General features: G+C 37.8%; 1 protein-coding gene across 1 annotated transcript in view; it reads right to left on the bottom strand.

Moving 5' to 3' along the window:
* LOC136872247 (protein embryonic gonad) overlaps positions 1–15,624 on the bottom strand; it is a 171,754-nt gene extending 156,130 nt beyond the window's left edge. The window contains exon 1 of the mRNA XM_067146071.2: positions 15,517–15,624. The gene's annotated coding sequence lies outside the window, so the exon portion shown is untranslated. The remainder of the gene's footprint in view (positions 1–15,516) is intronic.
* Between the last annotated feature and the right edge of the window lie 1,929 nt (positions 15,625–17,553).

Here is a 17,553-nt window from a genome sequence, read left to right on the forward strand (position 1 = left end):
GCTCAGACGGCTGCGCGTCGGCCTCTAACCGCTGGATACCGTGGTTCAAATCCCGGTTACTCCATGTGAGATTTGTGCTGGACAAAACGGAGGCGGGACAGGTTTTTCTCCGGATACTCCGGTTTTCCCTGTCATCTTTCATTCCAGCAACACTTTCCATTTTCATTTCATAGTATCTATCACTCATTAATAAATCACTTTGGGAGTAGCGGCCCCATCGTACTAATAGACTATATAAGATTCATTCCATTTCATCCCTGACCTGGTCAATGACTGGAAAACAGGTTGTAGGTTTTCATTTTCTTGGAGTAGGATGGAATCCATCTACTAATACATCGGCTGTATGGTAAAACAGTTGTCGTGCTCCCTCCATTCAAATACAGTTATTATAATACCAAAAGGGTACATTCCAGTCTGAATATCAGATTCATCAAATGAAACACTTGGCGCGGAAGCGTTATTTGATACTACAGCTGAATATGAAACATTAATGATAAAGGTTATAACTTATGAAAATGTAACAGTAAATCAAAGTCATTTAGCCTCTCAAAGTCATCAATTATTTGGGATTCAATTCTGATCTCTTCTGCTCAACTGACATTTGATTTTATATTTATCCATAATATCCATAATGAAAAATTGCCTGTTCATGCTACTAAACAGTGATGGCAGTTTATCAAAACTATTGTGAGAAAAAATAGTTACGAATAATCCATAAATGACGACAGTTCGAATAATCCGGTTCTTAGTGAAATAAAAATTATGTTGTTGGTTCAGTAGATTTGATCGTGGGTAACTCAGATCAATTTAATGCTAATTATCTGTCTGCCTCCGTAGCGTAATGATTAGCACTTTTAGCTGCCGTCCTTGGGGGCCCGGGTTCAATTCCTGGTAGGCTACTGCCAGAAATTTAAGAATGGAAGGAGGGCTCGTATGTGGCTAAAATGGTACATGCAGCTCACTTCCATCAGGGGTGTGCCAGAAAAGAGTTATATCACCTTGGGGCGAGGACAAGGATTTACTTTACTATTGGAAAAACATCAATTTTTCACATGATAATGGTTATCACTAAACAATGGGCTCGCTTAACCAAGGTCTTTGTGAAACGATTTCGTGAGTCCAGATGGTTTTTGAAACACCCAACAAGGCTATCTACGTAAACTCGTGGTTGAGCTGTGGAGGATCATATCAGTCTTTAGCCTGAGTTCTTAATATACACATATGTTAATGAGTGCACTTACATTCTTGTATCTACAGTTCTTGAATTCTTCGTGAGTAGTCGGAACTTCTTTGTAATGATCACCTCACAAGGTGCGCTGTAAAATGATTACATTCCGAGTGTGTTCAGCGACTTTATATGAAACAAAATTTTAGGTAGAAATTGAAATGTAGTCAATGAGAGGGCAAAATGATTAGCTGCGCTAAACTCATACATTAGGGTCGAGTGGATGGCCGCCATGGAGCTAAAAGGAGGAGAATATCGTGGCTAGACAACGTCAAGGGCAGAACAGGTTAGGAGTTCGATCAGCAAAATAGATTTTTACAACAGCTGGAAACAGATGCGAACAGCTAAATTAGTAGCCATCATCAGGGAGATGAAAAATCAATCAATCAATCAATCAATCAATCAATCAATCAATCAATCAATCAATCAATCAATCAATCAATCAATCAATCAATCAATCAATCAATCAATCAATCAATCAACAGTCGTCCGGTTCCTATCATTTGTTTACCAATTCTTTCCTAAACGATTTCAGAATAATTTAGTCGCAATTTATCGAACATTTCCCTTGATAAATTACTCCAGCGGGAGAGTTGGCCGTGCGGTTAGGGGCGCACAGCTGTCGACTTGCATTCGGTAGATAGTGGGTTCGAACCCCACTGTAGACAGCCCTGAAGATGGTTTTCCGTGGTTTCCTATTTTCACACCAGACAAATGCTGGGACTGTCCCTTATTAAGGCCACGACCGCTTCCTTCCCATTCCTAACCCTTCCCTATCCCATCGTCGCCATAAGACCTATCCGTCGCGGTAAAACAAATAGAAGAAAAATAGCAAAAAATATTCCAATCCCTTAGTCGTCCTCCCATAAAGGAATATTTGCCCAAATATGTCCTCTTAAATTGCAACTTTATCTTTCCTAGTTTTAAAAGATCCGCTCAAGCTTATTCATCTACTAATATTATTCCACACCATATCTCCACTGACAGCTCGGAACATACCACTTAGTCATGCAGCTCATCTCCTTACTCCCAGTCTTCCCAGCCCAAAGCTTGCGACATTTTCGTAACATTACTTCTTCTTTCTTCTTCTTTCCCACACTTGTGGGGTCGCGGGTGCGAACTCTGTCTCACATATGGATGTGGCCCTGTTTGACGGCCGGATGCCCTTCCTGACGACAACCCTGTGTGGAGGGATTTAATCACTATTGCGTGTTTCTGTGGTTGCTGCTAGTGTAGTGTGTTGTGTGAATATGAAGAGGAAAGTGTTGGGACAAACACTAACACCCAGTCCCCGGGCCTGAAGAATTCATCAGAGGCGATTAAAATCCCCGACCCGGCCAGGAATCGAGTCCGGGACTCTCTGAACCGAAGGCCTCAAAGCTGACTATTCAGTCAATGAGTCGGACTTTCGTAACATTACTATTAATAATAATAATAATAATAATAATAATAATAATAATAATAATAATATATTCAGAGACACCGAGGTGCCGCAATTTTGTCCCGCAGGAGTTCTTTCACGTACCAGCAATGTACCGGTACGAGACTAAAGTAACACTACTCTGCAGTCGGATACCACCCAGAATAAACTGTGCTGCTTTCTATTTCTCGAAATACGTAATCCTGGTGGGGATACCATTCGCTGGAACCATACTGTAATTGGGGTCTTATCAAAGACCTACTGTATATGCCCTCACCTTCACATCCTTACTACAACCCTTAAATATGCCCATAATCATATGAAAAGATTTACAATCTCGTTAATGTGATTACCCAATGAAGATCTTTCCTTATATTAACACCTAGGTACTTACAGTGATCTCCACATAAGGTACTTTCACTCCATCCACATAGCAATTAAAACTGAGAGGACGTAATGAGGACGTAATACGACACACAGATACAAAGAAGATGAAGATAGAATCAGTTATTATATGGAGAGGAGAGATAATACTTGGCCTTATGATAAAACTGTAGAAGCCGCGGAACCATCTTTCTCACGTCATGAGTACGACGGACACTGCATCATTAACTTGGTTCAGACGAATTCTTCCTCCGACTCGCATTCCTGTGAGAAGCTAAGGAAGGTGCCCGACCCGCTATTCTCAGAAAGTAAGACTGGAAGCACTAATATTAAGGTTCTATCAGATTCGTATCCCCGTTTCTTAGAACGTAACTCGATCCTTCGCAACTAGCGTTGATGTACAAGTCACGTTTTGGTGATTTCCCCGTCACTGAACGAGCAAGACAGAACGAGCTAGGAGCTCTAAGGTAAAACGTAAATAAAAATATGACAAGAGCCACAGGAATACAACCGATACTGTGAATGACTTGTAAGAATGTCTGCGTCTGCGTGGTGACCAAGGCCGTGTTCAAATACGTCTTCACCTATCTGCCATTTACTTACCGATTATTTGCTATGTTTTTCAAGTTCAAGCTGCACACTTTGAAAATAAAACTTGAATATTAAATGCCTACAAATAAGTACTTAGGATAGTCGTGTCACATACATAACAGAGTAGGCTTTCACGGACAGCGTCTCGATGAAGAGAGAAACGTTTTGGCTTATAGGACGTTGTTAAATTGGATTCCTAGCTCTCAGTGTTTCAGCGGATAAGCAACCGACATTTTCAAGGGTTCATAGTCCACTAGCTAGGAACTGAATTGGATCACGGCCTACAAGCCCGGAAGATTTCTTTTATATACATCGAGTCGTATCACTGTTTTCTTACGTGCTTCATTGGTTGGTTTCCAATCGCTGAATTCGAACGAAAATTCTTAATAATAATAATAATAATAATAATAATAATAATAATAATAATAATAATAATAATAATAATAATAATAATACGTTTATTGCGATTTACAGATAAGTGAGACCTTCTGACATCAGCGTACTGACCTGGAATAAACCTGCCAAAAGGGCATTACTTCTACCGTCTGAGCCTCTCAGCTCACCGAAAGGATTTTGACATAGGTGTTCATCCTTGCAATACATTATGATAAAATATATAGCGATATAATTCAAATTTCTTTCAAACAAAATGCTACCACTGAGCGTTTGGCTGCGCGGTTTATGTCACGTAGCTCTTAGCTTGCACTCGGGAAATAGTGGGTTCGAACCCCACTGTCGGCAGCCTTAGGGATGGTTTTCCGTGGTTTCCCATTTTCACGTCACATTAATCAAGAGCACGGTCCCTTCCTTCCCACTCTTAGCCATTTTCTAACGCATCGTTGTCATAAGACATGCCTGTGTCAATAAAACAAAACACTAAATTAAAAAAAGAAACATTATAGAGTAGAATTTAAATGAGAATTTAATATCGACGGTATCTTCGCTGTATCTTGGTTGGGAACCACGAATAAGCGAACATAATAATAATAATAATAATAATAATAATAATAATAATAATAATAATAATAATAATAATAATAATAATAATAATAATAATAATAATAATGTGCCCACCTCTGTAGTGTAGTGGTCAGTGTGATTAGCTGCCAACCCCGGAGGCCAATATTCGATTCCCGGCTCTGCCACCAAATTTGAAAAGTTGTACGAGGACTGGAACCTGGTCCACTCAGCCCTGGGACTTCAACTGAGTAGAAGTGGTTTTGCGTGGTTTCCCATTTCTTCTCCGGGTAAATGCTGGGATGGCGCCTAACATAAGGCCACGGTCACTTCCTTCCCACTCCTAGCCCTTCACTATACCATCGCTGCAATAAAACCTATCTGTTTCGGTGCGACGTAAAGCAAAATAATAATAATAATAATAATAATAATAATAATAATAATAATAATAATAATAATAATAATAATAATAATACCTTCGTGTGGCTATTACTAGAATGGTGCAGTCCTTTTAAGACAGACAGTCCGACGAGGGTAGCGGCATCCGTCGTGTATGAGAAAATGCATGATAGTGCAGTTGAGGATAGTGTTGTGTTTGATATGTAAGCTGCGGGTATGTTGGGGACAGTACAATTACCCAGTCTCCGAGGCAGGGTAATTAATCATTTAAGGTTATAATTTCCAACCCGGCAGGGAATCGAACGCAGTGCTCTCTGAGCGGAAGGTGACTAGACTGAAAATTCAGTTAAGGATCCGGACCAGCCGTACATAAAGTGTAAATAGTCTTTCTCCTTCTATTTTTAAAGTAAACATCTCACCTACATCCTTCATTATTTGTATTCACATAGATTGTGGTGATGAGTGTTGTGATAGTTGTTTTAGGAGGAAGCACAACTGGGCAACTATCCTATTGTGTTCACCAAGTCATATAACGCGGCCCTCGTAATCACAAACATACAAGACGAAGTTTCTAACATGAAACGATACTCTACAGCCCGGTGTATGCCTGTAACTGGCAAACAAGCAGAGTTAAAAGAAAGAGCCATTTTAGCCTAAATGAATGTGGATAAAATGCACTTATTAGTGCCAATAAATGTCCATTTTATGACCGGCACCTATTTTTTGATACATGGCTATTCATGTATTTCAGCGCCTACTTTTTTTTTTTCAATTTATTCGTTGCTTCGATCGAGGACTAGCTCGTTTGTCGTTAGAGAGTATACCCGATCTCATCTTTTGAGGTTCAGAGGATATTCTCTCGATTTAAAATTTCCTGACTGAAACGAAGCATAAATTTAAACCAGGAAATATTGAAAATACAGATTAGTCAACTGTAATGCAGCTGGAGAATAAGTTTTTTCAGTGAAATTTCACTTTGTCTTCAAATAATTGATGACAACGACAGATTGGCACTTCGAAAACACATTAAGACACTTATTTAAAAATTTTCAAGTGATAATTTAAATTATTTAAAATTATTTATTATTTAAATTTAAATTACTTCACAAATTAATTAACACAAAATCTAGACCTTCAGTTCAAGAGAGTCCAGATTCAATTCCTGGCAGTCCTGCCGTATTAAAGGAATGTTTCCAATTCCTCCGACTCGGGGATTGGGTATCTGTGTTTGTCTCAACACATTTCCCTTTATGAACACCCTACACACCACACTACCAACCACTACATAAACACGGAATACCGAATACATATATAGAAATGGCCTTCGGCAATAAAAAGGGTCAAGTATACATGTGCAAAATAGGTCGCACCCGCGCCCTACCAGGATATGGGAAAAGCGGAAAAGCGAAGAAGTCTATACACATTTTGGAGTGCCTATTTTCACCTATTTTAAATGCCTGAATGACTTCAGCTTACTCATAACAAACGGACTAGACCTCAATCTCATAGCTACCTCAGAATGATTTTGGAGGTTTCTACGCTTATGCTTAGCCAATGTAAAAAAATTAGTGGTCCTGAAAGGATTGTAATGCAGATTCCGTAAGTACCTCGAGTGCGGCGAATAAAATAATAACCTCAGAGCTGAAAAACGACAATGACCAGGAAGAGCTTGATAGCCTTAACCAAACATCGGAGTGTACAAAAACGGTCGTTGTACTAAATTCCAACTATGTTTCGACCGGGCCAAGTTTCGTTATTAGGTTTTTATTGTTTTTTGTATTACACTTTGCTTAACGTCACACCGACACAGATAGATCCTATGCCGACGACAGGATAGGAAAGGCCTAGAAGTTGGAAGGAACCTTTTTTTTTTTTGCTAGTTGCTTTACGTCGCACTGACACAGATAGGTCTTATTGCGACGATGGGACAGGAAAGGGCTAGGAGTGGTAAGGAAGCGGCCGTGGCCTTAATTAAGGTACAGCCCCAGCATTTGCCTGGTGTGAAGATGGGAAACCACGGAAAACCATCTTCAGGGCTGCCGACAGTGGGGTTCGAACCTACTATCTCCCGGACGCAAGCTCACAGCTCCGCGCCTCTAAGCGCACAGCCATCTCACCCGGTTTATTAGGTTTTAAAAAGGTAGTATGAAGTTTTAGAGTTCGGTGAGCTGTACAAGTATATATTTTGGTAATCTTATACAATTAATATTTTTCTAACGTTCTTAATTGCGATTACACTAAAACAAGTTTCTTATAGCTACATCAGAAGGCCATGATAAAACATTAAAGACGTGTTCTGGATACTTTTGACACCATGATACCATCGATTCACAAGAGGTAGCGATATCGAAAAATACTACTACAAATATGCTCAATCTTTTTGATAATAGAATACTAAACATTTGGATAAATATCGTCAAGTTATCAGAAGCAGTAAATTTTATTTAAACTGCTCGAAAGGAGATATCTCAACTCGTAAGTTTCAAAATAGCAGGTAGCAGGTATAGACTCGTTTATAACTTGTTTCTCAATTCTCGACTTCCTGCCAGGAAACGAATCCTCGTCCTTCCGATCGAACCAAACACGTTTTTATCACCTTGCCTAGATAGCCTTCCTAGAAATCATGCAAGTTATATAAAAGTGCTGAACACACGCCGCGAGAAAAGGTACCTAGACAACTGACATCTTAAGGTTTGACTGGTCCTACTGTTTGATCCGCATCAATTCTTCTCACTTTTGCACTTGAAATCAATCGTTTGCAATTCTTTAGTGTTAAAAGGTAGATGTGAATGCTCCATATGAATTTTCATTCCTTTCTCCCTTCAGCACACCTATAAAGTGTTCCTGCAAGGTCCATAATCACTCGCCTATCCAATACCTGAATGAAAGTCGCAGCTGTCAATGTTGATAACTAGTTTAGTGAACTCCAGTATTAAGTAAGAGAAGGCGTTCTTTATCTCTCGCCGAGATGGAGTGTAGTCACGATGCTCTAAGGACGACATCAAACCTTTAAAACATAGCTGACGTTCACAGGAAACTGAAGTAGGACAATTACGTGTTGGTAAATATGCACCTAAAGCTGGCCATCACCTGCATAAATCCGTGTGTGATTTATTGACCTTTGATGGAACCATTATTTACTCTGTGAAATTACTTGCGGTGACCTCCGGAGGTTTGCCGCTTGAAGGCAAAGGCGATTTTCGGTGCTCGGTCCTATCGTGAATGTTCACTTTTAAAAGAAGAATTCAACTTCTCTCACTACAAGGCAAATAAAGGATGTGCCAGGTGTTCGATATAATAACCTTCTTGAAGATACGATATTTTCATATTAATGGAATGCTTATTCACGGGGTGATTCACAATCTAACAATGCGAAATATATATGTTACAGACTCTAAGACGACACCAAAACTGACGTTCACAGAAAACTCAAATAGGGTAATTACACGTTCGTAAATCTGCGCCTGGAGGAGGTCATCACATGCCTTGTGCAAACGGTAAAGCCAAACTTAAGCTCCAGATTGCAGATAAAATAGCTGTTACGACGGATTTGTGGACATCAGCAGTAACCGACGATTGTGATGGGTAGGCCTATTTTGATAGTTACTGCTGTCATTGCTAGATATATTTAAATTATGTTTAATTTAAATTACATATGTACATTTTTAGATTGTAATTTTTACCAGCACCGTTTTATTATTATCGTAGGCTTCCGATCGCTGATGATCGCAAGGAAGGAGAATCCGAATCCCTAGAAATGTCTCATTTTATAACTTCTCACTGAAATAAAATTAGAACCTCGATGGTTGCCCAACATATTTTCACATGTTTCTCCACAATCAAGGAAAAATTGGTCAATCGTTAGCTCTGTCTTCTCACGATAAGACGTATCACTTACTGGCTATTTTCTCTCTCATGATGAGCAAATGTAGGTAACAATAATTTCGGGTTGCTGTTGCTAGCCTAGTTCAGCCCTTGTAAGGCAAACGCTCCGGCGAGGTGGGCGGTACTTGCCGTTAGTCGGACTGTGGTCGAGGGTAGTGTTCATCTAGCTGTGCATGTTGTAGGATGACCAACTTCAGATGAAACAGATACAGTACATTGGAGAAATGATCTTGGGATGACTATTTACTTCATGGCTCCACTGAACAATTTGGTATAAGAATATCAGGAACATGAACTAATCAACAGCTGTATTTCGCAGGAAAATAACTGATTTGGAATATCGCACCTACGTACACTTGTGTTTTAAATATAGATTCATCAAAATAGCACACTCAAATATTTTTACATATAAGATATCTTATTTGCTGTAATATCGTGCTTCAATAAATACCGTATTTACGTAGCTGTGTTATTCATCTGATTTCGACAGGCGACACAGACCTATAAGTAGTGTGCTGCCCTCAGTGTTTAAATCCAAAAATTAAACAGCATATTTCCGTGCTTATAGATTATGAGAACATTTGTGTTTGATAGAGGCCTACATATGTTTATTCACGTTTTATTACCATTGCATATTTCATATTGTAGCTATTCGTTAAATAGTCACAATAAATATAACTCATGCTCCAGATTCTCTCTGGATAATTTCTGCATTTCTCGTTGTTTGTATTACCTACATCAGTGTTACCCATAGACCATCGCAATGGGAATAAACCGAGTTGCAGAAATGCAATATCAGTTTGAATATACAATATGTATCCGTCATTGCAAAGGAACTGGTTAATATCAGTAACCAGTATTAACATTCATAACAGACTGCGATATACAGACTGAATATATCTATTTTATTTCCTTAAATATTTGCGCTATTGAGTAAACATATATTGTACCACAGTATTTACGTTTTAATTATATTTGATATAGACTACATAATGTGAATTTCTCTGCAGTAGATGAGTGGTTTGCTTACTTCACATCGGTGTCCAAAATGAAACGTTCAAATCCAGATCCAGGTCGTCTTTCCCTGGAAACTAATGCAGTGACGGATAGCACCGTAGGGGATACGTTACTGCTGTTCTACATCTACAAGAAGTAAGTAACGTCACTGATAGTCTACAAGGTGTAATCCAATTTCCCGCAGCATTTCAACAAGTGTTTGTACAGTGACGATTGTTGTCGTTGCTGCTACTGATTCACTGATGGGACTATGAACTTAAGTACCTGTTAGTGAAGTCCACCCTACTTCCACGGCTTTGCAAACCTTACGTTTGAGGTGGTTAATAGTACTGTATTCTATCCCTATCGGAGTGATTATCAAGAAAGGTATTATTATGAATATTGTTATTAAATTAAAAAGTTCTAATCGGGAAGTAGTTATGAATGGTGAACATCACGAAATCCCTTACAGCTGGGATAACTGTTACGCGAACACGGCCGACTACTCAGCTGGATTGTTTCGACTTAACATCATACACAGCTTTTTGATGTATGGTTAGTAGTTGAACAGACTTGAAATCTGCGCTCTCATTTAATACAGAAACGCAGTCTATCGTAATCCAACGTCGTAGTCGAATTGAGGAATAGAAACATAAAACTTTGTACTGATAGAAAACTACAAACATCCCGACTAATCATTTTGAAATTATCGTGCCTTCTTGTGGCATGAATCACATTTCCTGATCATCAACAGATATTTTGAGAAATTTTAACCGCTTCTAATAAATTTGTTAATAATAATAATAATAATAATAATAATAATAATAATAATAATAATAATAATAATAATAATAATATGTTCCTATTTTTTTAAAATCAATTTTGGCTTTTCGATGAGTTTTAAATTCGGATACCCTTCCTGACGCTACGAGAATTTCAGATGAAAATTCCATCCAAGGATTCACCAAGATTCGAATCTCGCCGTCTGGATGGAAATCCGGTAAGTTATCAAAGCCACTGAACTAATCACGCCTCGAATAATAATAATAATAATAATAATAATAATAATAATAATAAACAACACGATATTTTTACTAGCAAATACATTCAGTAGTTAATCCGTTTAAAATGTACTCTTAGCAACCAAACGCTGAACGGTACGTTACGTTGTAAAACACCACGTTTATCTGAGTGAAAATGCTTTCATTTGGCTCTCATATTATTACCTGATTTTCAAGTAGAGCCACATCGTCTTCTTAAAATGATACAATCTTACATAATACATAGTTATGAAAAGGATTCAAGTTAACACTGTGTTAGAAGAAATTCAAATTACTGAATAGGAGAGTGGGATATGAGAACATTTCTTTCTACCTATCTTTCTTCTTTCTTTCCATCAAACTCAGTACCCTCCTGATAAATCAGTTAATTTATTTAGTCCTTTCTTTCGTATGTATCGTATTATTTCATCGGAAACGATTAAATAATCAATTCGGATGGTATCTATACAGAGAACTAATAACTATATCTTCGAGACTTGTCGACTAGATTTCAGATTAAGTCGAATATTTTCAAAATATGATACAGTTATTCAGGCGGTGGAGGGGAAAGAGAAAGGAAGGAGGTAACATATGACATGCATGGAATTTTTAATGATCTTTTTTGCATGCGTTCTGGAGCTGATTATTGGTCTAAAATTCTTAACGTGGGGAGACTGTGAGGAACAGTGCAGCTTGAAGAGAATACGACGTAACTACCGAAATCCCTCTAACATTTTGCTCATGAATCTATACTTTTCACTCCATACGTGCTGGATATGACTACTTGTTTGAGAATGCGGTGTAAAATATGCCAAATAACCGATGTTCAACAAGACAAAATAATTTGTTATTTGTGAGAGAATTATACAAACCTACACGCATGTTCAACCTGAATTATGCACTCCAGCATTAAGACTCCAAGCCTCGATGAACGAACTAGACGCTTCGATGAATGTGAAAGGAGAACCTTTTCGTAATTAAACTTTACGAGAAAATAAAATATAATCCACATCTTACTTCTTCCAAGCATGAATATTAGTTATCTGGAGGAATCTTGAATATTGTATGGTAGTTCATTTTATTTCTGGTATAATATACAACAAAATATGCTTAATAAATAACGACAAATCGGTGAATATGATAACAGGAAGGGGCATAGAGCACAGAACTCTACCAATGGAGAAACTTAACGATAAGTATATTTACTACAGGATATTCACCAAGTTACAGTAATATGAACAAGGTCTAAATAATATACCGGATTTTTTTATAGATTATTGCTCAACATGCAAAAAAACACCGAATTAAGACATATTGAAAAACTGCCATAAATTAACGATTATCTTAAGGAAATTTGATGATGTTACTTGTTGTTTAAAGGGGCCTAACATCGAGGTCATCGGCCCTTAAGAAACTTTAACTAGAGTATGATAAACCTTCAAGTTTTCAAAGTACAGCATATAGTATATTTCACAAATATGACTGACCTCTCTCTGAATTCAAACATGAGATTTCCAGAAACTTAAACCACCTCCCTTATGATCTCACAAGATTTAATTCAAACTCGCAATGAAGAAATACTGTAGCGGAATTAAATACAGTGCAATGAATGTGCACAGAAATAAATGTGGGTTTTGTAAATTGTCATGCTAATAGATCGAAATATACGTCCCTTCATAGTCAAAGAATAATTTATGAAATTCATTGCATGATAGGCCTTATCTTCTGAAATAACCATACGTAATAAAATCATTGCGATCTCAATCTATCAATTAAAGGATACCAAGTAGTCCCAAGGAATCCATTATCATATATCTAACGTAACGCCGTGTCATTCTTCCTATTCTTAAGCAAAAGCCCCTAGCTCTTTTATTTCACTTCTTAATACATAAAGTTATTCAAAAATGTTATAAATATTTCCCTCATAAGCATATTGCGCCAGTACCCGAATGTATGAACTACCGAATATTTCCATTACGGGTATATCTATAAACTCCATAATGATATAACTTATTATTATTACAGGATACTTTTGAACGTGGATATTCTCTGAACATAAAACAACTATCATTTCGAATTTCAACGATACCCACTTCATTGCCCTAGGATCGACGTGCGTGCCATGTTATTCGCATTGCATTGCTTGAAAGATATAGCATTACCTGTCCTGGAGATGAATGAAGTTATTCTTTACCGATTACGAACGGATATTTTGAGTGTATTATAAAGTTACTCTAGATGTTACTTAAGTATTTAAAACTTGATGTTATTAATTAGTGAATTTCAGTCATTTATTTTCAAAACTACTTCAGCACTTCTGCAAAAATCTGTTCTTCAAGTTACCGATAGCAGCAACTAATAAAGCTACAAGAAAATGTATGTTTTTATCAGTTAGATATTTGCGACAGGAGTTTTCAACAGTAGCCAGCGCCTCATATATCACATGAAATGAATTCCAAGCCATGTTTACCAGCACAATATTCCTATAAAGTTAAGTTTGATTTGACAAGTTTGTCATGTTTGACATGTTTGACAAGATAAAATGAGGGTAGTTGGACACATGGGATCATTTTAATTTTATCGGGATTGTATAATTAAGCTTAATGTCATCCATATTCAAAATAATCACCACAGATCTATTTTTCATCCGTTAAATGTGTTTTTGCCGATGATATTGTTATTTTATCTGAGACTGCAGAAGATCTCGAGAAGTTGCTGAATGGTATGGATGAAGTCTTGGGTAAGGAGTACAAAATGAAAATAAATTAGTCCATAACAAAAGTAATGGAGTGCAGTCGAACGAAGGCAGGTGATGTAGGAAATATTAGATTAGGAAATGAAGTCTTAAAGGAAGTAGATGAATATTGTTACTTGTGTAGTAAAATAACTAACGATGGCAGAAGTAAGGAGGACATAAAATGCAGACTAGCACAAGCAAGGAAGAGCTTTCTTAAGAAAAGAAATTTGCTCACTTCAAACATTGATATCGGAATTAGAAAGATGTTTTTTGAAGACTTTCGTGTGGAGCGTGGCATTGTATGAAAGTGAAACATGGACGATAACTAGCTCAGAAAGAAAGAGAATAGAAGCTTTTGAAATGTGGTGTTACAGAAGAATGCTGAAGGTGAGATGGATAGATCGAATCACGAATGAAGAGATACTGAATCGAATTGGTGAGAGGAGATCGATTTGGCTAAATTTGATGAGAAGAAATAAAACGATAGGACACATCTTAAGACACCCAGGACTTGTTCAGTTGGTTTTTGAAGGAAGTGTAGGTGGTAAGAACGGTAGGGGTAGACCAAGGTATGAATATGACACGCAGATTAGAGCAGATGTAGGATGCAATAGTTACGTAGAAATGAAAAGGTTAGCACAGGATAGGGTGGCATGGAGGGCTGCATCAAACCAGTCTATGGACTGATGACTCAAACAACAACAAATGTGTTTTAACTAAGTAATATAGGCTACTAGAAAAACGAAAAATACACCATTGATCATCTGCAAAGGTACTCTGATATAAATCATTAGAACTGATATGCAATAGAATTTGGTAGATATGGTGATGTACTGGACGTATGGTAGAGATTCGTTATTTCGGGTGAATTGTACCAAATATTAGCAGCTCCCACCCTGGAAGAACACATGGTAACTAACGAACAAGAGGTTTTAGGATAATTGGAAGTTCAAGGATCACGGGATACGTGCTCTCCTATAGTACACGCAGATATAAGACAAAACACGTTTCCTTAAATAATTATCAGAATTAAGATTGTACAGTATACAGAATGCGTGTTACAAAACCTATTCGAGGTCTGGGAGGTCGTAGATTATTGATCGTAAGTAATGGTATGATAATTCGGTTTACATTATAGTGAAATACTTCCAAAAACTTCGTGTTAAATTCTTGTGAAAATACTGGAGCAATAATATAGATTACTGATAATATTCCAAATTTCATGTTCATATGAACTTCTGGTATAACTGTCCATCTTCCCCACAAACAGCGCTTCTGAAAGTGAACGTATCCTACGCGGCTTCATTTTATTACTATATCTGTCACTGTTAACAAATTCATGTTTCATATGCTGGCATAAGTCATGTTTAATTGTTCAGAAATTAACAACCCAAATATAATCGAGCAGACCTAGAAGTGCTGAAAATCGACTTACTAAAAGACTTCCACTATATAATTCTGGTACAGCACGTTTTGAAGGTGAAGGCAAAATCTAAAGATGAGCTACTAAATAAGGGGAGGATTCAACCCCACTCCACTCTTTCTCCTCCTCCATTATCCCCTCTCTCCGACTTCACTCACCACCCTCTGCCTCTCCCCACTCCACAACCTTCACAAAACGAACGAACTTTCCTCTGGGAAAGTGCTGCTAATGTGTGTCTAAAAAAAATTGTCTATAATCGATTAATAGGGTTAAGTGACTTGCATATAAGGACTTCAAAATCTTCCTTGATTGGAATCTCAAGTATTGGCATTCCTCATGACTTGATAATGCACGTGGGATACTGTCATGGGGTCAATACCCTGCTTTCAATACTAGATCTACACTCACGTACAATCAAATTAGGAGGACATACAAGTATTGTTTCCATTTCGCACTTACCTTTACAGCGGAGATCTTCGTGAATACTGCCGTAGTCGCCACCTGTTGAGGTGGTTGAGAACTAATCTTCACCGCACCGAGCCGGAAGTTCTAGTCAGTAAACTCTTTAACCCGTCTATTTTGAACATGAATACGTCCTTATCACACGCTAGCCTCATCCATAAGAGTCCTGCCTTAGTGTCTAGCGCAACCTAATGATTTATTGTCACTGATCTGTATGAAAAAACAAGAAATAAATTAATAGAAAATTGCGAACTTAAACATTATAATTTTTCGTTTCGTCTTGTGTGTGTATGTATATCTTTCTCTCTCAGTCCCTTGATTAACCTCACAGCATGAAATGTACACTCAGTAAATGTGTCCGTTTCTTCTTCGTTTTGTTTTCTGATGTAGTATTCCTCACAGCACCTCTTTGAAACCCACTTTACCCAGCTGTCAATCACACAGTTCACTTCTGAACTCGGTCCATCTTTCATTCACAATAGACACCTGTCCACAGCGATATATAATATATCCATCCAATATGCACTCGAAACAACACAGACAGAGATAAATAGACCAGTACTGTTCACTTGTTTTGTGGCCATCATCTGAGCCGTTGTCTGTATTTAAATGACACTTCACTCGAGGTAGAGCTGAAACTTCTCTTCGTGGTGCACAAGAATATTATTATTAGTTTATTTACAAATAAAGTAGAAGATGATGGGCGACTTTTTGTCGGCTTGTGAAGTGCGCGCTGCGCCCGGCAGGTAGCTAGGTGTTGTATGAGCAGTGAGGCTGCAAGTGTCAGGATGGGATGGAAATGAGGTCAAACTTCTTCCCCCTCCCTGTAGAGCACGCGGCAAGGAGCTAACCAACCAAGCCGTAGTAGATCTCCCTCCACCAGGGTATGAGGAGCCCCTACCATCGAGCACGCCGTCACACCTCCAGCGGACCTTGCGTGGAGTAGACGTGAGGGACCGTTGCTGTAACTCTGTTGCTCGTAGCTACATTTCTTCCTGGGTATGCATAGTCCTCATCCCGGCAGGAATCATATTATGTAGCCTATAGAAAAGTATAGAGATGTTCTGATGAAGAGTACTATGTATTCCACTCTCGTAGATATGAGCCTGTGGCAACGACCACGATTTCAACAGTCATGTAAAATAATATGCTTACTCTTACTTTCCTACGATTGTAGAGATGTAATGTATACAGATACCCATATTCATTTTCATCCTATTCCGCCCTTTACTAAGACAGTACTTCAAAGGAGCTTCCTATTTTGAACAATTTACTATTCATATTCTTCGCCCTGCTGCCAGAAGGAAACAAGAAGGAAATTCGGTATTTGCAACTTCGCTATACCGCAGGATAATCGAAATTAAGTTAATAATCGCCGGTATATCTAGCTTCTATGCTTATCGTAAAGTTCTGTTTTCTGAAGGATCTTCCATTCCCTTCACCCTTCAATGAAGCTGTAGCAACTGATTGAATAAAATGCAAACCATACAAGAATCAAACATCTGTTGGCTTAAATAACAAAACATAAAATATATAATGATGTTATAACGTATGTAACTTTATGGCTTGAAAATCATAGATGATTTTTTTTTCTCGTCTTTCATTCATACTTGTGTACAGCAACAACTGTGGGTAGTACATAAGATTTTAAAGGTGAAACTATCGTACTGCGGCAATTTTTTCACACAAATATTGTCAGATCAGGTATATTTTATGCTGAATAAGTTACAATCATCACTTGATTTTATTTTCAATGGGGGCTGATGCTAGAACTTACAAGTTGCTCTTATTGCTCGCTTGGTAACTAGAATGATATAGTACGTTAAAACAAAAATAACATTATGTACGCAACTTGCTTTCAAGGTCAGTATCTTGTCACAAGTTTTTGTTGAAGAATGATAGAGTATGTGACTTAATATAAGAAATCTCAATCACAATAATTATATAATTGAAATCTGCTGTATGCGCTTAACGCCATAGGCTACTTCCATTATAATATTTATATTTGACAAAAGAATATGTGTATATATTCAT

The sequence above is a fragment of the Anabrus simplex genome, chromosome 4, assembly GCF_040414725.1.
Source record: "Anabrus simplex isolate iqAnaSimp1 chromosome 4, ASM4041472v1, whole genome shotgun sequence".
Taxonomy (NCBI): domain Eukaryota; kingdom Metazoa; phylum Arthropoda; class Insecta; order Orthoptera; family Tettigoniidae; genus Anabrus; species Anabrus simplex.